This window comes from Canis aureus, chromosome 1, assembly GCF_053574225.1.
Source record: "Canis aureus isolate CA01 chromosome 1, VMU_Caureus_v.1.0, whole genome shotgun sequence".
Classification (NCBI taxonomy): domain Eukaryota; kingdom Metazoa; phylum Chordata; class Mammalia; order Carnivora; family Canidae; genus Canis; species Canis aureus.
This window is the reverse complement of record NC_135611.1, coordinates 79227657-79250000: the sequence shown is the minus strand read 5'-3', so window position 1 is coordinate 79250000 and position 22344 is coordinate 79227657. Positions and strand designations below refer to the sequence as shown.

Sequence of the window (22344 nt, the reverse complement as noted above, 5' to 3'; positions counted from 1 at the left end):
TGATGTTCAACTCCATCTAAATACATTATGTTTGTCTGTGTATATGTGCATGCATTTGTGTGTCTGTATATGTATGTGTACATGTATGTATATATAAATTATGTTAAGATTTCAGCATTTTTCAAGCAAAAAAGTCAATGGAGACTGTTATATTACTCAGTGTTATTTTTCAAAACTGCATGTCTATTTTTTAAGATCGTATAGTTTACTTGTTATAGCTTTGTCTACACTGACAATTTGGCTCACCTGATTATTTGCTCTTGAGTATTTCAATTTCCCAATATGAAAAATGATTTAAAAAAACAAAGCTCAGGCATTTAACATCTTGTGGAGGCCAAAAAAAAATCATGAAATGTTTCAAGAATCTTCATCTGTGATACACAGAGTGAACACCAGATAGGAGAGCCTAATGTGTATTAAAAGACTGAAATTAAGAATGTTTGGCCACTTGCCAGTTAGGCAAAACCAGCCTCAGGAAAATTTACATAGCATTTCAATTCTTGAAGTTGCCAGAACATTGGTTATGGTGCTTGAATTTCTCCTTTTTTCCACTTTACATGTTTAATTTCATGCATTAATTGCACTGAAAGTTCTCAGAGTAATAACACTGGCCTTATGTTTTTTTGGTTTTTTGGGTTTTTTTTGTCATTCCTAGATTGCAAAGCCAGAGCTTCCTAAAAACAATTCCTCCTCTCATGAGGCCACACATGTGTTTCGCCCCTGACATTTCAGTGATGCAAGGACACTGTGATAAATCAACTTCTCATGTAATTACAGAACCTAAATGTGTAACATCCATCAACCAACTGTTTCTGTTTTCTCTCCGTATGCTCTTTGTGGCCCCTTCCTCTTAGGAATTAAAACAGGCAGGCCGGATTTGTACATTTTTCATAGTGCTTCCAGTTTTTCTTAAGGTACACGGCTTCATTCCACACCTGCTCTGGGTTCTCCCTTGTGCCTCTTTCTTGCCCCTGTTGTCCTCACCCTTCCAACTTTATCTGACAAGGCACTCCAGCCCTTAAAAGGAGAAATTTAATTATAATTGAACCCTCATTTGATTGCGTTGTTAATATGAAATTTAAAGGAAATACAAAGACCATTTTAAGAAAAAAATGTAGTCTTTAAAAAGAAATAAATTATAAGCTTAATTGACTCAAACTAACTCACTACCTTATGCAATCAGGACATGCTTCCTGTCACTCTGCAAGTCTTTTTCTATGGACTCCTCACCCTTCTGCTTGGATTCTCTGAGTAGCAAAAGAATAACATAATTTAGGTTGATCTAAAGGTCATTTGGAGAGTCTCCAGATGTCCAGTTAACTAAACTACAAGAATAAAGGGTTTGGGGCTCCCACTTAAATTTCATTTTCTGTACTGTGACTAACTTGTAGCTGTGGATGTGTGAATTTCTTGATGAGTTTCCTTGGCCTCATCCCCAGTATAGTGAACCCCTAGACAGCTCATCTGTGCTTTGTTCTCACCCAGCATGCTCTTTGTTTGGAGTTGGTGGTGATGGATGCGTGTGGCATAAAAAAAACCCTACGAAATCATTCAAACAGAAGGAACAGGAGAGGATTAGAGGAAACCAGCTGGCTAGAATGAAATTGGCAGGGTTCAGCCAATGAAAGTCAACTTGCCAAGATTTAGTCTTCTGTTAGGTCATCTGTTTCCTCCTAACTAAACAACTCTTGGATATTTATAGACATAAATGAATTTTTATTCTCCTCAATAGCCAATAACTTGTCATTTCTGGTATTTGAATGTCAGTCATGGGGAAAAACAAGGACTTGTATACAGAACACTCAAGCATAGTCGCCTTCAAGTGGAAAACAAGGAACAGATATATTATTTTTCTACACTGAATGCCAAACCAAAACAGAATTTGTGGAGACTTTATACAGTTGGCAGACATTATACATACTGCTGGACAGCTGCACATTATTTATAAGACTTTCCAAAGTTTAAGTATTTTTTAATATGTACATTTCCAGCCCTCTAACTTCAGGCTTCCAAATTACCTGAAGAGTCTATAATCACTTTAGGTGACAAGGTGTTTCCTCACCTTTTTTCAACCCAGGTCTGAATCTCAGGAAAAAAGACCTATTGCTCAAAGTTCAATTCATACTTCACCTGCTGAGGCAGTTAGCTTGTCTATTGTTTACTTGTTTAATTTTGCTATAGTACATATCTCAAAACCTCATTTTTGTATGATTTTCTTAGGAAAATCCATCATTATTTGATTGCATTTTTTTCTGATTTTGTGTGTGTGTGTGTGTGTGTGTGTGTGTGTGTGTGTCAAGGACAAAAAAGTCAAGGGGACTCAGTTTACTGTCACCTAGAACAAAATTTTGACATGTCTGGAGAGGTTGAGAAAATATTATGGGGAGTGTGTGTGTGCATGCTCATGTACATGCAATGTAATGATGAATTTATATACAGGAAGAGACATATATAAAAGTACATGTGAGTTTACATCAAACTTTTGACTTATGAAAATTTAATTGCCATATTTTCATCTACTGTTAGTGACTTAAAAGGTCTATGATCTTTAGCAATTTGTATTTTGCTGAATATGAATTTAAGTCACATGGGTTACAAGTTTGTGATAGACAGAAATAACCATATCAGTGGTTGTATCTAACTACTCAAACTTACTTATCAGTGAGACCTTTGTGTTTTGTCATATTATGGGGTGCAGAGTAACTTTTGGCAAAAATTACTTTCAATTTTCCTTTAATTAAAAGTACTATTATGTGAAAAATAAAGAAGTCTATAAAAGCTGAAAGGTTACTAATGTACAGTATGAAAATGTGAATGGAAAACATGATTTGAGGGGAAAACATGCTTCAGATATAGCTAATAGCTTGTAAAAATATTACCTGATGAGATATTTAGGACACTGGTACTATAAAAAGTCGTGATTATATCTTCCTTGAAGTTCTAGAGCAGGAGTTACATACTATAATGTCCCTAGGGCCCAGGGAGGTAATATCGATGAGCTGAGGAACTAGTAAAAGAGCTATTCTGAGAGGTGTGGAGCTGTCAATGACTTGTGAACACATGCCATGACTAAAAAGGGCAACAGGCATTCAAATACAATCATCACAGGAAATAGAGGCTAGCACTTGCTGATCTTCCATTTTTCAGAAATACCAGAAATTCAGATTTATTTATTTATTTATTTTTAAATTTTTATTTATTTATGATAGTCACACAGAGAGAGAGAGAGAGAGAGAGGCAGAGACATAGGCAGAGGGAGAAGCAGGCTCCATGCACCGGGAGCCCGACGTGGGATTCAATCCCAGGTCTTCAGGATCATGCCCTGGGCCAAAGGCAGGCGCCAAACTGCTTCGCCACCCAGGGATCCCAGAAATTCAGATTTATATGTGAAATTTCCCACTTTATAAATTATCAACTCAATAAAAAAAAAAAAAAAAAACAACCAAAAAAGATACTCTGCAGGCCAAAAAAGAAAAAGATAAAAACAAAAACACAATCCACAGAAACTATCTACTTTTCAACTTCTGGCTTTAGGTCCTCACAAACACATGTATATTTGCTCAGAAAAAAGGTGATAGTGTTGTTTACCAATATCTGAATCATAGAGAGATGTGCCATTAAAGGAAGTCTTCAGATTCCCTGTTGTTGAAACACCATCCTCAAAGTTTCTTCTAGAATTTCCAGAATGTCCTCCATGAAAGAGTTGGCCAGTGATAGTCATTTGCACAAAGCTTAGAAGGCAAAAGGGAACAAGATGCCATTATTTTCTGGAAGCAGTTCTGTCTAGCCATGGGAGACATGATTCATGGGGACTTCTCGGTAAGCCCTTGACAACCACCTTTTTTGCTGCCTTACACTGAAATGCTGGTAGCAATTTTCCAGAAATTCTTGAAAAATGCACAGCTTCCTGGGGCTTCCTTGAAAAACCACAGGATTCATTGCTTACAGCTGAGGGGATCAATAGGCACTCTGCCCCCATGTGCTCCCTAAGTTTTAAGGTTGTTTAAGCCTTTCATCCCTTATACTTCATAAGACTCTTTTCATAACTGCAATATACATAGTGGCTTCCAACAAAACCATGACTGATATACATAGTATTTGAATGAATAGAGAAAATGGTTTTCTTAGATGAGTTATAGAATCATAGAGCTGCACAGCTACAAAGAATGTGGTTACTGAAATTGATTTAATTGATTATTAAATAAGATCAGAAAACCATTTTCCTTCATGGATATTTAATCCATTGTTTGCTCAGATATAGTCCATGTATTCAGTGACATATTTTTATCTGCCTGAACGGATGGTTGAGGTAGGTAGGTGCAGAATGAAGAGAAGGTGGGTAGGAAATAAAAGATTATTCCAAACTACTGTACATCTCTTTATAAGTGGAACAAACCTCTATTGAGACTACTTGCTTTTATCTCTTTTTTCAGTTTTGGTTTTGGTTGACATGAGTCAAAATAAAGTGCCAAATATGGATTAAATTAATTCTATTTGATTGCTTAAAAGAAAATCTATATTGTTTATGTACTGCTAAAATCTCCATGCTAAACAACTTTCAACTGTGCTTTCCCTTTACACACACATGCACACAGCACACACATACGGCTATTCAATCTTAATCCCAATTTATTCCTGCAGTAACTTAACTTCAGACCTTTTTGTTATTGTTTTTAAAAGTGATTTATTTACTTGACAAATATTTAATGAACACTTACTATGCACCACATCCTCTTCTGGACACTCAGGATGCAGGAATAAAACAGATAGATTTACATTCTTGCAGGGGAAAATAGATAATAAACAGATGCATAAATAAATATGTAGTAAGAGCACCCAGGTGGCTCAGTTGGTTAGACATCTGCCTTCAGCTGGGGTCATGATCCCAGCATCCTCTAATCAAGTCCTGTGTTGGGCTTCCTGTTCAGTGGGGAGTCTGCTTCTCCCTCTCCCTCTACCCTTCACCCCTTCTTGTACTGTCTCTCTCACAAATAAATTAAAAAAATATTTCTAAAAAGTAAATTTATAAGTATATAATAAGCACTGTAAGGTGTTCAAGAGGTATCTGGAGGTGTGTGGAAGGCTGGATATTTTAGCAGAACCTAAGTAAAGTGATTGACTAGTGTAAAGAGCAGGGAAGAACAAGTAGACAAATGTGGCTGTTTGGTAGAAGGGGAGGCTCAAGAGGAAGCAGAACCCAAAATCCTATAAGCCATCATCAGGACATGAGCTTTTATTCTGAAGAAAGGGTAAGTCATGGAAGGGTTCCATGCAGAGGGGTGATAGGACCTAATTTTCAATTGTAATACGACCACTCTGGGAAGCTATGTGGAAATTTGAATGGGAGGTCAAGAATAGAAATTTATGAAATTAAAACTGAAATTGTCTGCCTTGCAGGTGTCAGGATACTAATGCTCTCAGTATCTTTATCTGTGAAATATGAAGGTTACTAATACTTATATCCCAAGTATGCTGAGAGAATTAGATGAGTTAAGTGACATATACAGGGTATTTAGAACCTGTCTAGGTAGGTGTCAGCCAGCAAGGGTAGTGGTTGTAGTGGTAACAACCAAAGTAATGGTAGAAGAGACACTCTAATCCCCTGACAGATAGTAAGCCCCAGGAACAATTCAATCTTTGTCTTTCCAGCGTTTTTCCTATACACATGCAGGCTATCATACACATAGTATTTTGCTGATTTGATATTCTTTCAGAAATGGGACTTACACACTTTTCCCCCCTCTAAATCCTTTATGTTTTTACTCAGCAATATTTATGGACATTCTATTCTATTAAGTAGTCCCCTCACATATTTGTGGTTTTGCTTTCCACAGTTTTAGTTACCCATAGTCAACCATGGTCTTGAAGTAGATGATCTTCCTTCTGACAGACCTAAGAAGATCAGTTGTAGCCTAACATTGTCCATGTCATTCACCTCACTTCTCCCCACTTCACCTCATCACACAAGCATCATCACAAGCAGAAGGTGAGTACAGTATGAGAAGATACTTAGATCACATTTGCATAACTTTTCTTACAGTATTGCTATAATTTTTTTTAATTTATTTGAGAAAGAGAAAGTGTGTGAGCACTACTGGTAGGAAGAGGCAGAGAGAGAGAGAGAGAGAGAGAGAGAGAAGGAGAATCTCAAGCAGACTCTCTGCTGAGCTGAGTCTCATGACCCTGAGATCATGACCTGAGCTGAAATCGAGTCAGACACTTAACCAACTGAATCACCCAGGTGTTCCATTTTATTATCAGTTATTATTGTTAACCTCTTATTATGCCCAATTTATAAATTAAACTTTGTCATAGGTATGTATGTACTAGGAAAAGAATATAATATATAGAGTTCAGTTCTATCCATGGTTTATGCATCCACTGGATCTCAGGACATACCCCTGTAGATAAGGGGGGATTATCATATATCAGAGCAAGTAGATCTAAATAAAGTGTTTAGTTTGCACAGTATTCCATACTGTAGATGCACTGCAATTTAACATTTCTTATTCCTGTTTGAGGTTTTCTGTTTTTCTTGCCGCGACATACACTGCTGTGATCATTTCATGTCATCATGTATCATTTGTGCCCAAGTTGCTATGGGATAAATTCCTAGAGGTGGGACTGATGGCTTGATGGTTACATGCATTTTATGTCTGAATTGCCACTAGCAAATTACATTTTAAATAGGTAGTTTTGGTTTACAATCCTACCAATGATATGTCTGTTCACACAATCATAGCAATCACATTATTTTTTAAATTTTGATAGTCTAAGGTCAAAAATTCATCTCTTTTCAATTTGCATGAGTATAAACAATAGAAATATTTGGCATATTTTCTTACTTTTATTGGTTCATGCTTTTTCTTTTTTGACTAGATTATACTGTTGTGCTTTTATTTTTTCTATTTTTTGTTTCTTTCCATTACTGCCTAGAAAGGAATCTTTTTTAAAAAAAGATTTTATTTGTTTGTTTATTTATTTATTTATTTATTATTTAATTCTTGTGAGTTGGAAGAGGGACAGAGGTTATCTCAAACAGATTCTGCACTTAGAGCACAGAGTCCAAAACCAGACTCCATCTCACAACCCCGAGATCACGACCTGAGCCAGAATCATGTGTCAGACACTTAAACAAATGAGCCACCCAGGTGCCCCAAAGAGGTCTTTTGATGTGAATAATATTGTTTCTTATATTGCCCACATTTCCTTCTCACATGTGATTTGTTTTTAACCTCCACTGTGGTGATAATTAAGGTGACTGTCTATGGCATAATATATTTCTAAAATATTTTTTTAGTCAAATCTACCAATAGTTTCTCTTTCAACTTCTTGATTTTTTTATGCTGCTTCAAAAAGCCTTATGCTCAGTTTAAGCAATATTCTAATATTTTGTAATCCTGAAATATTTCTGTGTGGGCCAATGATGAATCTGGAATGTATTTTAGCCTTGATAGTGCAGAGACAACTATTTCAGTGAAAAAATACTCAAATATTAAGAAAGAATTCTTTTCAAAAGTAAAAATGTGCTCTATTTCCTGCTCTGGGTAGAAAATCCTCTGTGTGATTGTCCACACTTTTCTTTTCCTCTCCGTGCCTACTTTAGAGGACATGGGCTTTATATATTAGTGTCTAGGTGGAAGGAGCCTGGATCCCTGAGCCAAAACTAGAAGGAGGCTCCGGATCCACACTGAGCTCTCAGATCAAGAAACAGATCTTTGTGGGTTAAGCCCTGTGCTATGGGGGCTTTTTGTTACTAGAGTACAAACATACCTATTCTGACTAATGCAGGCATCAAACGTAAGTAATCATACTCTGGTGTGGGTTAAAATTGCTACAAGATTTCTGAGAAATAGAAAACCACAGACTATAATAGTGAAAAGTAATTATTTCATGAAAGAGTAGAGATTTAAAAGGTAGAGAATGATGAGTACATATAAGATTGCAGGGCCCAGGGCAGCCCGGGTGGCTCAGCAGTTTAGTGCCTCCTACGGCCCAGGGCGAGATCCTGGGCTCCTGGGATAGAGTCTTACATAGGGCTGCCTGCATGGAGCCTGCTTCTCCCTCTGCCTGTGTCTCCGCCTCTCTCTCTCTGTGTCTCTCATGAATCAATAAATAAAATCTGAAAAAAAAAAAAAAAAAGATTGCAGGGCCCATGTGAGCACCATGGGCAACAAGGTATAAAAATCACAGGAAGCGTATTAGAGAAGTAGGAGGAAGTGGGAAGGCTAAATAAGTAGATCCAGACTATTCATTAATATGAAAAAGCTAAGTCAAAACAGAGATAGCTAAATCAGGAGAGCTATTCCATAGGCATTTTCTGGAAGGTACTTCTTTCCCTGTCTTGAGGATGCTTCTCCTTTTCCTAATGATTTATCTTGGGCGTTGTTTTCTGTGTACAATGCTTCGATATCAACTGTGAGAGTAGTAGCCCAGGCTGTCCCTCTGTTGATTGCTGTCCCTCTGGCCTCAGGGGAACCACTTGTCACATCATAGTGACTATGATGTCTACTACTACAGAGGAGAAAAAATTCTTAGCTGTTGCAAAACAGTTTCTAGTGATTTAAGGATCTAGCAGTCTGCCAACTCACTGTTATAACGAGCTGTGGGGCTTTTCCCTTGGATTTTGCAGGACGTGCCCTTGAATTATTTATAACAGAGCAGCCACCTGCTTGCAACAATTTTCCATTTTGCCTTGTGCTTAACTGGCCTTGTCAACTGGTATTACAGGTACAGTGGCACTCTGCACTTCACCCTTCAACCTCCTATTAGAACATACTGACTGTGAGCTGCCACACACCTTAAAAGTTCCTTTCCACTATATCCGTGGCTTTTGTCTAAATAGATAGTCTTATATGCTTCATTATGAAGAGCTGTGCTGGTTCAACTGTTCAACCAGGTGCTGTCAACTCTGGTGCTACTCTTTTCCTGAAAGATGGAAATTTATGAATATATATGCTTGTGTTGACAAAAAGCTATTTGAGTGGTGGGAAGGGGAAACCAACCCACCTACATTCAAAAGCACAGCTCTGCGCTGGCAAACAAGCAATGTCTTCACTTTTTTCTTCCTCCACTTTAACAAAAAGAAACATTACATGTTTGAGTAGACAACAAGAGGTACCATTAGGATTCAGAAAATTGAAAATCTAGACTGCAATAAAAAAAGACAGTCACAGGGGAATTTGTAATGGTTTCCCTACATTTTAGTAGAATACTTCCGTTTTTTATTCACCCTGCAAACAACAGCAAAGAACAAAAGCTGTGATTTATATTTATGGACAGGTATACATGCACCCCTGACCTCCTGCTGCCTCCCTCACCCTCTGTACCAGAAACAATTTATGGAGGCTGGTCTAAATAAACATTAAGGAGGCAAGGCCACAAACTGACAGCCAGGAAAATCAATGGTCTCCAGAAACCAGCAAGTAGGATCAATAAAAGAGATTAGGCATCACAAGCTAGTGTAAGGCAGTTACAGGTAAATGTGGCTTGCTCTTCATCTGACAAGGTTCTCAGCAACAGGATAAAAACTCATATAAACAGAAGCACGCAGTGGGTAGCCAATGGAGGCTCCTCCTGAGTTGTGGAGACTGACAGATGACCCCAGAATGAAAGGGATTTATACAGAGGCCAGTGGGAATTTTCAATTGCTCTTCCAGCATCATCTCACATACCTGGGCAGTCGCCCTTGAGAAGCTGTGCAGATATATCTTTTGAAAATCTCTCTGCTTTTGCTTCTCACTAGTTAGCGTTCTTTGGATTTATTTATTACTCCTCCTTGACATAGGCCAGCACATCTTTGCCCTCCCCAACCTCCTGCACACACACACACACACATGCACACACATACACACTCATTCACCATTACTTTTATTAACCGAATTACTTATACTCACATGCACAGCGAGCAGGCAGGGGAACTGTTAGGGTTCAAACGTAAACATATATATATATATATATATATATGTATATATATATATATATATGTATACAGTCTCCAAAGAAAAGTCATCCACTCATAACTTAAAACATTGGACTGTTAACTTGCAAGCTTGATTTAACAACAGTAAAATAAAAGACAATCACATTGTTGAGCTTGTAAGTTAATATCCAAAGCTTAACGAAAGAAGGAAGGATAATTACGTTCTTGAAAAAGAGGAACTCTGATAAAGGATGGACCAAGGCAAAATAGCTATTGCCTATTTATAGAACTAGCCAGTTAAAACTTGAAAATTCAAATCTGGGATCCCTGGGTGGCGCAGTGGTTTGGCGCCTGCCTTTGGCCCAGGGTGCGATCCTGGAGACCTGGGATCGAATCCCACGTCGGGCTCCCGGTGCATGGAGCCTGCTTCTCCCTCTGCCTATGTCTCTGCATCTCTCTCTCTCTGTGTGACTATCGTAAATAAATAAAAAAAAAAAAAATTCAAATCTTAGCTTCATAGGAATGGTTACATTAAAAAAAATAGTGCTTTACTTTGCCTCAGGAATTCCATTTTTGAAGTGGAGATAAGCCTTCTGTCTGACAAGAATATGATAAAACGAGATGAAGAGGAGGACAGTAAAAAGAGGAAGTTTAGTTTTTAGGAACACTAAAATATGATTAGGAATTTAAGTGAGCTTTAATTGAGGGACAGGAGAGATGTGAGTCTCTCAGTTGTAGCAGATTGGGAAAAATATCACATCATTCTGATATACCTTCCGTACCTCAAGTCTGGGCTTACCTGGCGACTTGCTTTGACAAATGTGCTGGAAATTGTCACTGGTATGAGTTCTGAGCCTAGGTTTCAAGAAGCCTTAAATCTTATTATCTTGGGCAGCCTGGGTGGCTCAGCGGATTAGTGCTGCCTTCAGCCCAGGGTGTGGTCCTGGAGACCTGGGATCGAGTCCCACGTCAGGCTCCCTGCACGGAGCGTGCTTCTCCCTCGGCCTGTGTCTGCCTCTCTTTCTCTCTCTTTCTCTCATGAATACATAAATAAAATCTTTTAAAAAAATCTTATTATCTTGATGCTCCTGATGAACCCACTATAAACAAACTTAAGTTTTAGTCTTCAAGATAACAAAGTAAATGTCTCTTACAAAATAGTAACTTTTACTTGGCTTTCAGAACTTTTCTTGTATCAGCTGTTTCTCAAAAATAATCACCATAAAATTATCCTTATGCCAAAGAGGATTATTCGTGGTGAGAAATTCTGCTCCCCTTCATTCCATACCTCAGATGAAAGATGAATACCATGCCAGAACATAGAGATACCTGGAATTCCCTGCTACAAAAAGATTCAAGTCTCTTGTTCTTTGTACTTGGTATGCTTGGTGAGGTCATACAAAGATTCTGCTGAACCATGAACCATGAAAATTTCTGCTTATATTCTGCTTATATTCTCTCAGGCCAAATCATTTCCCAACACAGAACCATGCCAGTCTTCTCTAACCTGAGGTCAGACTCAGAGTGAAATATCAGATACAGATTGCCAAATATTTTGATTTACTCCAAACTCTGATTTTCAGTTTCTTTGTGAGCTATGTATATATAGCCTGGACAAATATGAACATTATTATATAGCCATGCCCTTGGAGTTTAAAGAAATTTATGCTGGCCATGAAGGAGATCAGTCATCATTCTAGAAGGCATTGGCATGTCTTTTCACTTTGTATTGAGCTTGGTTTTCATGTCAAGCCAATTTTTTTATGGAAGATCACAACCCATTTTGGCCTATGATAAAATCATTATTGAGGAAATCATTATGTGAATCTTTCTGGAATGATACTGACTATTTTGTTCCAACTGCTCCTCTCTCATTCCCAATTGGAATTAAATAAAGGTATATTTGGCATAAAGATGATTGTATTCATAACGCAACAAAGAAAGCACAACACAGTAAATCACTTCCAACATCTCCCATTTACTTGCTTATGCAAGCTTAGACAAGTCACTTAGCTTCTCACCCTCTTTCCTTGGATTACAAATATAGTGTCTGTCTTACATTCTTCATAAGGTAGTTGTGAAGTTCAAAATAAAGAGACAGCATAAAAGAAGCTTTACATCAAATGTAAATGGTTATAGCATGTAAAATAAAAGTAATGCAGTATTTATGAATCTAGTCACTTAACAAACAGCAGATAATCACTACGCCAGAAGCAAAGATAACTACGGTAGGGCTCTTGTAAATGTGGGCTCATATTCTAAATTCAGAAACAAATGAATAAGCAAAAACTATTTGGGAAAAGTAGAAATGAAGATCACCCACCATCACCACTACTTCCACAATTAATATATATTAAGAGTTAATACAGTATCTGCCCTCTGCTAAGCTTTTTATATGCATTACCACACTTAAGCCTCATAATCCTCTATAAAGAGGAGATTCTTTTCACTATTTTACAAATGAGGATATTGAAGTTTTTGAAATATTGAGGCATTGAGCATGACACTAAAACTTCAACTTACAATATCAGAATAGGTGGAAGTTTTAGGTGAGTTTATTTTTAAATATTTCAGGTCCCTGTGTATTATCTAGTTGATAAATTATTATAGTGGCTATTTAGAAATAGTGTGAACACCAATCTGAAATATAGATTTGAAGATCATCAGTGGCTATCACAACTTGGGGGTTTTATCTCCACAGGAGAGTATTAGCAGAAAGGAAGAAGAAAAATAAAGACAATCATGTCTAGGATGTCCATTCTCCCAAGGAGACCCAGGTTCCAAATATTTGGGTTTTTGGTTTGTTAAGGAGTCAGAGTTGAGTTTATGCCTTAGGCCATAAGTCAGAGAAGAGTTCCCATATATTTTCTCTTAAGTTCCTGAAATCAGCTCATCCCTGGTAGAGCAAGCAGAAGCTACACTATCAATCATCAGCTACTCTGAAACAAGAACTCCAGAACATCATGACATCTCAGCACTCTTTAATGACTAAGGATTGATTTTAGTGAGTAATAAATGACTATTTATTTAAAAGAAATTACATTTTTGTTTTCATTTTATTTTATATGTTTATCTTTAATAATATTATCTTTTTATATGTTACAGGAATTATCTCTTCCATATTGCTTATTTTACAGTGATAGTAATTTTGGTCCTTGTATCTAAAATTCCATTACTGATACCTACAGACCAACCAAAGCTTCTATGTTGGTGTGCACATAATAGAAACACCACGTCTGTGGGTTCATATTCCAAGGGAGGTGGACTTTGCAACTTCACTTTTCTAATGATAGCAAAAGTTACCATTAAACATGGGCGGGGGGGAGAAGGTTGGTGTACATATCCAGCTGATAATAGTAGGACTAGCAAAGCATGATCATAACTAGCAAACAAAATAATTTTAGCTAACTCATCTAGATTTTTTTAAAGAACAGTTTATAAATCTGGGGCACCTGGATAGCCCAGGCAGTTAAGCATCTGCCTTCAGCTCAGGTCATGATCACAGGATCAAGCTGGGGCATCAGTATCAGGTTCGCTGCTCAGTGGGGAGTCTTCTTCTCTCTCTCCCTTTACCCCTCCCAGCTTTCTGGGCTGTCTCTCAAATAAATAAATAAAATATTTAAGGAAAAAATAGAATACTTCATTAATCTGAGTTAACTAGCTAAGATAATGAATCGCGATAATAAAATAAATGTCTATATCTCCTAAAGAGGTGGAAACCAGTGTAAGATACATTTCAGAAATTTTAATATTTGGATTAGAGCCTTCTTTTAAAATTTACCTCAAAGTGCTTGTAGTTAGATGATGATGTATTGCAAGACTCATTATTACTTGTATTCTTATGTGCTATGGATCATATTGGTCACGGAGTATTCAAAACTCATCAGTTCATCTTAAAATACCAAAATTATCTTTTTGCTTGAAAGTCTTTTTTTTTTAGTTTTTAGATATACATATCAGAAAATGAAATGAGATGATATCATATAATTTCCATTGTGTATATTATCAATCTGAATTATTCTGGATTAAAAGTAGTTTCTCCACTGAAAATAATACAGGTTGACTCATTTAGGAACAGACACTACTTATGGGTAATATAAAGTTTTGGTCTTAATTGTAAATAAACTTTCACTGATTTTGCACATTCAATTCACTAAGAAACGGTTATTACTAGGCAAAAATTAATTCATTCACAAAGTCATTTGTAAGCAGAAATAGTTAAAATCTAAAATTTTCCTAAGGCATAGATCAGTAAATTTGCCACTTTTTTTTTCTTTCTTTCTTTTTTTTTTTTTTTTTTTTAGCATTTTAGCATAGAAAATAGTGAGGCAAAATGACAGTTTTCCATCTGTGATATTTGAGGTGTGAAGGAAATGTGTTGTACTTTTTTCTAACTTACATAGAAGTGATCTTGGGTTGGCTTCCAAATGAAGAAAATATTTTTACACAGCTACAGTGTAAGGATATTGCTGGAATGAATAGAGAAATAGTCTTCATTCTTAAAGGGCTTGAAATTTTGAGCATATCATCAACAATACACATTTGCAGAGCAATGAACAATTTCCAAGATACTTTTACCTTCATTATATCAATTGAGCTTTACAAAATCCTGAGAAGAAAGAGAAAGAGAACTTCTCAATCTACAAAATTTTAATTTTTAAAAATAAAATTAGCTTTATTTTTTGCTTATTGTGTGGAATTTCTGAACATTCAAAAGTTATTTAAAGAAAATAAAAAAATTCTTGACATCCCACTATACAGATAACCAATGTAAATATTTCCATGTATAGGCTTGAAGAACTTTTTTCTAATAATATTATAAATGTGCATATATACTACATATAATGGTTTTAAGCTGCTTTTTTCCATATACCAGTAGTATATTTTATGTCCATTAATTAGATATCTACATTATGATTTTGAAATGGCTGTTCATTTGCTCCCAAAATACAATCAGTGTTTAAACATACTCTTTAGGAAATTGAAGTTGCTAGACAACTAGACATAATAGAGTGAGATGAGTACTCCTTTATTATTACTATTTAAAATAACTGATATATGTTAAATATTTTAAAAATATTAACCAGAAACAGGTTTCAATTCTGTAAAAACTCAAAAGCACTTCTTCACAACAAAGCATTAAAATGGGAACTAAAAAATTGCTGGCCGAATATGTAAACATTCAGTATAGATACCTTTGAAGCAAAAGTGAACTGAAAGATAATACTTGGCTGGGAAATAAATTACATTTTAGCCATTTTGCCTAACATAATTTCCTTCATATTTCCTCATAATAAACAGAAATTAGTTTGGTTGCCAGAATCAACCTCATAATTGATAAAGATAATTGGATTATTTAAAAATCTGTAGTGCAACTCAGCTTGATTACTTTGTTACCTTTGAATTTCTGAGGAATAAATCAGCCTTGAGAGCAGACCTCCTTTAAAAAAAAAAATTCAAATTGGAGTCTAATCCTGGTTTAAAATATCTTAAAATGTTTCTTAGTTATCTTTCTCATTTTGTCTAAGGGCTTCAAAATGCTCTGTAGACACTATCTCATTAATTCTTAGAGGATCCCTGGGCAGCAATTGTAGTAGAGGTTTTCCTATTACTATTACCATTCCCATGAAATGGAGGCCCTGGGAGGTTCCATGAATTGCTCAAGGTTATAGACTGAAGCCAAAGAGTAGCTAAACCCAGAATTCAGGTCCCTGGGCTCCCTTTCCATATGGCATTTTCTCTCTGCAATAAATAACATTGCTTTTCTGGAAGCTGACTCTCTGATCATGTTTTGTGTGCAGAATTCAAGTTAATAGGTGTTGTTCAGTGCTATGATATTCATTTAGACAGAGGCTGTGTATGTTTATGAAACAGCACTCTGAGTCCCTTTGTTTTGCCCTCATAATGATCTTTTGGGATTTCCCTGTGATTGGTAGGACTGTGGAGATTGGTATCTATCATAAAGTAGACTAAAATGACAATATCAGCTCATTCACAATTCCATCACCCACTGCATATAGACACAGGCACAGTTTAGATAAGTTGAATAAAAGGTCCCTCAAGATTTGACAAACTCGGTGACTCATCAGAAAAATCACAGGTTGAATGGTATAAATTCTTCAAAATCAGGTAAAGACAACTATGAAAAGTATGTACTTGGAGAGACTAGGACTTTCTTCCTTGAATGTAATTCCCTCCTACTCATTTTAAAATCAGCTAGAAGGTTAACATTTTTTTTTTTTTAATACTGGGCTTCCCACTGCTACTTCCTGGCATGAAGTCATAATTCTCTGTTTGTGGCATCATAATCATTTCCATAGCAACTGATGGTGATATCAGAGCTCAAGAGTAGAGCTTCAAGAGGGAAAGGAAATAAAGGGACAGATGATATCTTAAAAATAAAGATTATGTTTTCAAGCAGATGTTCTTAAAAGAAAAGAAATGAATGGGAAGATTACACACATTAGGGGAAAATTATAATTAGAATGTAGATGCTTATTAAGTAATCATTCAGCTAATGATCTCTTTTCTAGAACAAAGGATATAAATTGAAAAAGGGAAGAAATGAGGGAAATATATCAAAGAGAGGATCTTTTATGAACCAATCTATTATTTTAAATACAGATGGCAATATATTTCTTAAATATAGCTGAGGATTCTAAGTGTTTGATGTACACTAAAGAGATAGTTATAATTGCAAGCACTGCTAAATCCATAGGGAAATCTGAGTTGTGTGTTTTCACTGAGGTACTCTGAGGAAGATATGCGATAAACTATGTTCATGTATTAGTGATATAAGCAGTTTAACACTAATTATCAGAGTAGAGATTAAATCTCCCATTTTATCATGACATCATACCCTTGCCACACAAAGCATGATTTATGCATTTCAGATTTGTTTGGCCTTTTCTTGTGTTAATGGACATTTATACTCGGTATAACACCAGGAAATGCTGACTCATGTTTCAAACAACTGAAAACTGAAAAATATAACTTTTTAAATTTATTACTGTGGTAGTGGAGAGATAAGAGAGGACAGTACAGTAGGCAGCTTCTAACTTGGCCACCAATGAGCCCTGCTTTCTCGTATTCAGAGTCTTATATCATCTGCCTTTGGGTATGGGCTGGATTTAATCTACTTCTAATGGAATATGACAGGAATGACGGGATATCAATTCTGGGATAAGTTACAGTCAAAGACTACAGCTTCCACTGTAAATACTTGATCTTCAGCTGCCCAATTTGGGAAAAACTATCTGTTCGGTCACATAACCAACTGTCAATGTTTTCCTAGAACTTTCCTGCTTTTGACACTGAAAGTCCTGTATATGGAATAGTTGGTCACCCTGCAAAGAGGGCCATGGGAGTAAGCTTAGAATTCCCTGTGACCTGCCAACAGCATGTGAATTAAAAGAGTACCATCTAAAGAGAGCGCCAGCCACCTTTTTCCATAAGGGCCAGGGAGCAAATATTTTAGGCTTTGCAGGTCATGTAGTCTCTGTTACAATGTTTTAATAGTATATGGGATTTAATTTGGTATGGGAAGACACATCGATATAAAAATGATTGTCATTAAGAAAAAACAGTTTTTATTATACTCACATAGCTTGGTACACAGGGCTATTTGGGGAAGTATGTGGATACAATGAGCAGTCAGAGAGGGGGACTGCCTGCTGAGAGCTTTTATTGTGGTTTTCCTGGGAAGGAGTGGGCAAGGCAAAGTAAACAGGCTAAGAAGCAAGCTTAGGACTGAACAGTCTGAAAAACGTGGGTAGGCTCTGGGCATAGAGGAAGTCCCTAGTTGTCTAGTACCTGGGCCTGGAGTGATTAGGCCAGGGGATAGAGACTTAGAGTATAAAAGGAGATGGTTAGAGATATGGGGTCTGCATTGATCGGTTTGTATACCAAAAGTGATTTCTCAGGCAAGTTGTTTATTATCATTGGGAATTAGCTAACCCTCGTAGGGGCTGTCCCTCCCAGTTCAGCAAAGCCCCAAATATCTGAGCATCAAGAATACAGAAAATAAGAAAACATAATTAATACATACAAGGAGTCAACCCTGCCATTGCCGAGCAAAACCAGCCAAAGCCAATATATAAACTGATGAGCATTGCTGTTTCCTGTAAAGCATAATTTGTGACTTCTGTTTAGGGACTGCCAATAGCCATTTGACTTAATTTGGAAGCAGGCCCTTCCCCAACAGAGCCTTCAGAAGAGACTGCAGTCCTGGTCACAGCCTGACTGTGTCCTCATGAGAGATCCTGAGCTAGAACACCACCCCTGCCTCCGTTCCCCATCCCTCACCCCCAGCTAAACTATGCCCAGATTCCTGATCCATAAAAACTATGAGATGATAAATATTTGTTATTTACTGTCACTGTGTTTCAAGGCACTTGTTATGCAACAATAGATAACTAGTAAAGATAGGCAGAAATAGCACAGAATCTTGAAAAAGATTTTGAGCATTTAATGAATTTCTTTCTTTCTTATTTTTTTTTAAACTCTGTGCTACATGCTTGAGCATCCTCTACAACATCTTTGATAAGTCATTCAGATTCAGCTTCAACATTTCTTCTGGAAATTCCTTAGCTCTCAAGAAATCCACTTCACTTTTATAGAATTTCACAATTCTAATCATTTTTAAAAGCATTTCTTGAGATTGGAGTAGAGAAACAAAGTTTTCCCTCTCAAAATCATGTATCGCTCACTGTCAGACCTCAGGTTCTGTGTCTTGACCCTCTAATCCAGTGATTTCCAAACTTTGTTTATGGATTGATGTACCTATCACATTTGACATCTGGAACAGATCATTTTTTAACAACCTTCTCTACACAATCAAATTATTTTCAATGATAACAATGCGGTAATCAGAAATCATTTTAAAATTATTCTTTGTTTTTAAAAGCAATTTTAAAAGAAAAAATAAATTTCACATTTAAAGATATTATTCAAATTTAGTAGTGTGTTGTTGAAATAAAACTTGCGTTCACCAAAAAAATAATATTCCTCTGCAATGGTTATGAGTGTTTCCATTCTCCCAAAATTTATAAGTTGAAATCCTAACCCCTAAAAGTAATGATATTTGGAGGTGGGGACTTGGGAGATGCTTACATCATGAACATAAGAGCCCTCAGGAATGGGATTAGTGCCTTTAAAAGAGGATCCAGAGAAATTCCCTACCCCCACCCACCACATGAAGACTCAGCGAGAAGGCACCATCTATGAACCAGAAGTTCCTTCCTAACACCAAATCTTCTGGTGCCATGGTTCTGGACTATCAGCCACCCAAATGTGAGTAGTTTATAAGCCACTTAGTCTGTGGTATTTTGTTACAGCAGCCTGAATGCACTAAGACAAACTTGCCATTTGTAATCTGTTTCGCAGCTTTATAATTTAAACCCAAACAAATCTCCAAGTAGTCAGACAGAATGACAAAACTGCTGAGACTCAAGTTCTGGTTCTTGAACTTCACAATCACCCTACCAAACATTGTTTATTTCAAATCTACTGTTTCATTGCAGGGATTTGTAATCCCACAGTGACTAAAGACTCTGACCAAGGCAAGCATGAATGGTTCAGAACCATTAGGAACTTACTCTAGAAATCAGTTCCTGGAACAGTGTATTTTGGACATTGGGAATTTTCCAAATTAGCTTCCATGCAGAATACAATGTTTACTGAAGTAAATAATAAAAAAAAATTGCCAATCTGAGGCTTACATATCTATCATTAAAACCTAAGAGTAACTGCAACAATTATTTTGAACTCAGACCAACAAAAGCTTTTTGGTGGAGGAATATTTTTTCACTGACATTATTCAGAATTGCTGACACATGGTGATAATAAAAAGCAGACTAACTTTTTGTTGGTATTATTTTAGAGTCCCTCTAGTGCCTGCATCAAAGGCAATCTTCCCTCACTTCCCTGTGGAAGTTCATTTTATAAAGCTGGGGAGAGCAAAGTTTTTCTAGTTAAAACGTGAGCGGTAGACTCTCTATCACCTGATCTGGGCCTGGTCATGGAAGAGTCAGTCAAGATCCACAGAGGACATTTCTACAGAAGCACCAGGACTCCGTGGAGGAGATCCACAAATCAAAGTCAAACCTATCTGGAAGAAACCCCTTTGCACTAGAAGTATGTGCTACTGGTGGAAAAAAAGGTTTGAAATGTACAGTGCCAAAGTCGGCCTTGTGGAAATATTTCTAAACTACCAATAATTAAAAAACATTTATCAATTATGCGAGAAAGAAGACAGCAGCATCTTTCTTTCTATCCTCTCTATATAAATAATAGAAATTTATATTATAGTATGTTGTAACATGAAGGCTTAGCTCAAAGAGTCTGAAGTCCAAAATGTAGGCTACAAAGTATCATAGAAGTGTATCAGGCAGTGAACCAATGAGAACATTAATGCCATTTTTTTCTTCTGGACTTTAGGATGTTTCTAGTATTTGCCAGTTTTTTAAACATTGTAACTTGCTATGGCATAGTTTACATTCTACATAAGTATCTCATTTTCTCTTCTTAAAGATGGTCCCTAAATTATATAAGAAGTAGGTCTCACAAAATCTGGGCTACTCCTGCTGAAAAAATATCAATTTGGTCAAGCTCTGTCTCTCCTCCTCCTTTTCCTTCTTTTTCAACAAATAAGGAAATGGAGGCATAAAAGAAGTTTAATCTATCTTCTCTCCACATAAATGTGCTAAAAATATATTATGCCCACTTTCACATCTTCCCAGAAGCTTCTTTTTCCTTTTACTAAACGTTCTCTTCAGGCTTTAGCTAGTAGTACCAGCAATATAAAAGCTTACCCTTTGCTCCCAAATAAATGAATGCTTATTTTGTTTTAGTTGTTTCTCACATAATTTGTTTTCCAGATCTGTAATGTGTAAACTGTCCCATTCCCCCTTTCCTGAGCACATTCTGGTCTGTTGATGTCCCTTTTAAATTGCAACACCTACAACTAGGCATATGGCCTGGATTTTATGTTTAATATTCAGTAATTAAAACTCAACACTTTCCTTCTCTTAGACTAATTCCAATAACCATACCACACTATTCTCTCTGAATCTAACTTTAACAGAAAGCATTGTTGCTTTTATTTTTTAAAAGATTTATTCATTTGTTAAAGAGAGAGAGAGAGAGAGAGAGGGTGGGGGGAGGGGCAGAGGGAGAGAATCTCAACAGACTTGGTGCTAAGCACAGAGCTGGATGCAGGGCTTGATCTCATGACCCTGAGATCATAACCTGAGCTGAAACTATGAGTCAGACACGCAACTGACTGAGCCATCCATGTCCCCCTCTCTGAATCTAACTTTAAAAAGTGGTCAGAAGTTTGCTTAGAAATAATAGGAAACACGAAATGGATATTTATGACCATCATCTCTCATTAAGAAAAGTTTTTTAAAAATCAACAATGGTCTCAATTCCAGGGTTAGATCTGGCAAAGTCCACTTCAGAACAGAAAAGTATTTAAAGAACTCTGGAAAAAATGAGGAATGTTTTATCATGTGCCACAATGTTTTGTATATTATTATATCTCTTATGTCTATCAGTACTACATATCACAAGCATTATATAACCAAGCCCCTCTCAGCACCATCAGGAGTTGGCTCACTACATGAACATTCATGTCTTGCATCACCTTAAGAGACAAAAACCTCTGAGGAGAAAGGATGGGAACAGGGAACAGGTACTTGAACCCCTGTCCTATGTAGCTATCTGAAAGACGTGCCCTGGGCAGATGTTTGGAAAAATCAAAAAGTTTTCTGATTTGCTCTAAAACTTTTGAACCCTTTCCCTTCTTACTGCCAGGAGAGATGAAGGACCCTTGTCTGCAATTAGAAGGGCTTCTTTCTTTTTGTTCTTGCCTTGCAATTTGGCTTTGTTCTGACCAATCAGCAATCTCACAGGATTTGTCTGTCTGAGACATGAACAAATCAGGTGCAGGCATTGTCTATAGCATAAATCCAACAGACGAGGTTTGGCCAGGGGAATGAGGATGCAGAACTACAGATATGTAGTGACATTCCTAATTTCTTGAATTTTCCACCAGGAAGAGACAGCATTTACGTTGCTCATCTAGCACTTCTTTAGATGTCAATTATGAGTCTCATTCACAATGTTGAGTATGCAAAGGTGGACTTGGCGGAACTCAGGGATAAGCAAAGATTACCTCTGAGACCCTCTGCTCTTCATTTTGCCCACCCTTCCCCCAAATGATAACATGGCAGTGAGTGCTGGAGTGGGGCTCAGTTGTTTCATCTGATTTCCCCAGTCTCTTGGTAGGTTTTATGTTTCCTACCTCTTTTCCAAAACCCACCACTCACCAAGTAATTGATCTCAGATATCTATTCAATTCATCTGTGTCTGCCTGACATAAAGATGTGATGTGGATGACGTTAAGCAAATAAACCTATTCC

The 22344-nt window shown here is 36.8% G+C and overlaps 1 protein-coding gene and 1 long non-coding RNA gene across 7 annotated transcripts in view; one reads left to right on the top strand and one right to left on the bottom strand.

Moving 5' to 3' along the window:
• Positions 1–22344, bottom strand: part of LOC144318687 (uncharacterized) — a 176816-nt gene that overhangs the window by 50920 nt on the left and 103552 nt on the right. The window contains exons 2-4 of one of the 5 annotated variants that reach the window (XR_013384753.1): positions 14501–14531; positions 14322–14391; positions 3219–3731 (exon numbers count right to left, since the gene is read on the bottom strand). The exons of 2 other annotated variants lie outside the window; for them this stretch is intronic. The gene's annotated coding sequence lies outside the window, so the exon portion shown is untranslated. Of the gene's footprint in view, positions 1–3218; positions 3732–14321; positions 14392–14500; positions 14532–22344 lie in introns of those variants that run through there. 2 more of the 5 variants (XR_013384754.1, XR_013384762.1) reach the window with 2 other exon arrangements.
• The window catches only part of LOC144318716 (uncharacterized), a 188519-nt gene that overhangs the window by 86387 nt on the left and 79788 nt on the right, over positions 1–22344 (top strand). The window contains exon 7 of one of the 2 annotated variants that reach the window (XR_013384774.1): positions 5835–5986. The exons of the other annotated variant lie outside the window; for it this stretch is intronic. This is a non-coding gene — a long non-coding RNA (uncharacterized LOC144318716). The remainder of the gene's footprint in view (positions 1–5834; positions 5987–22344) is intronic. 2 annotated transcript variants of the gene reach the window in all.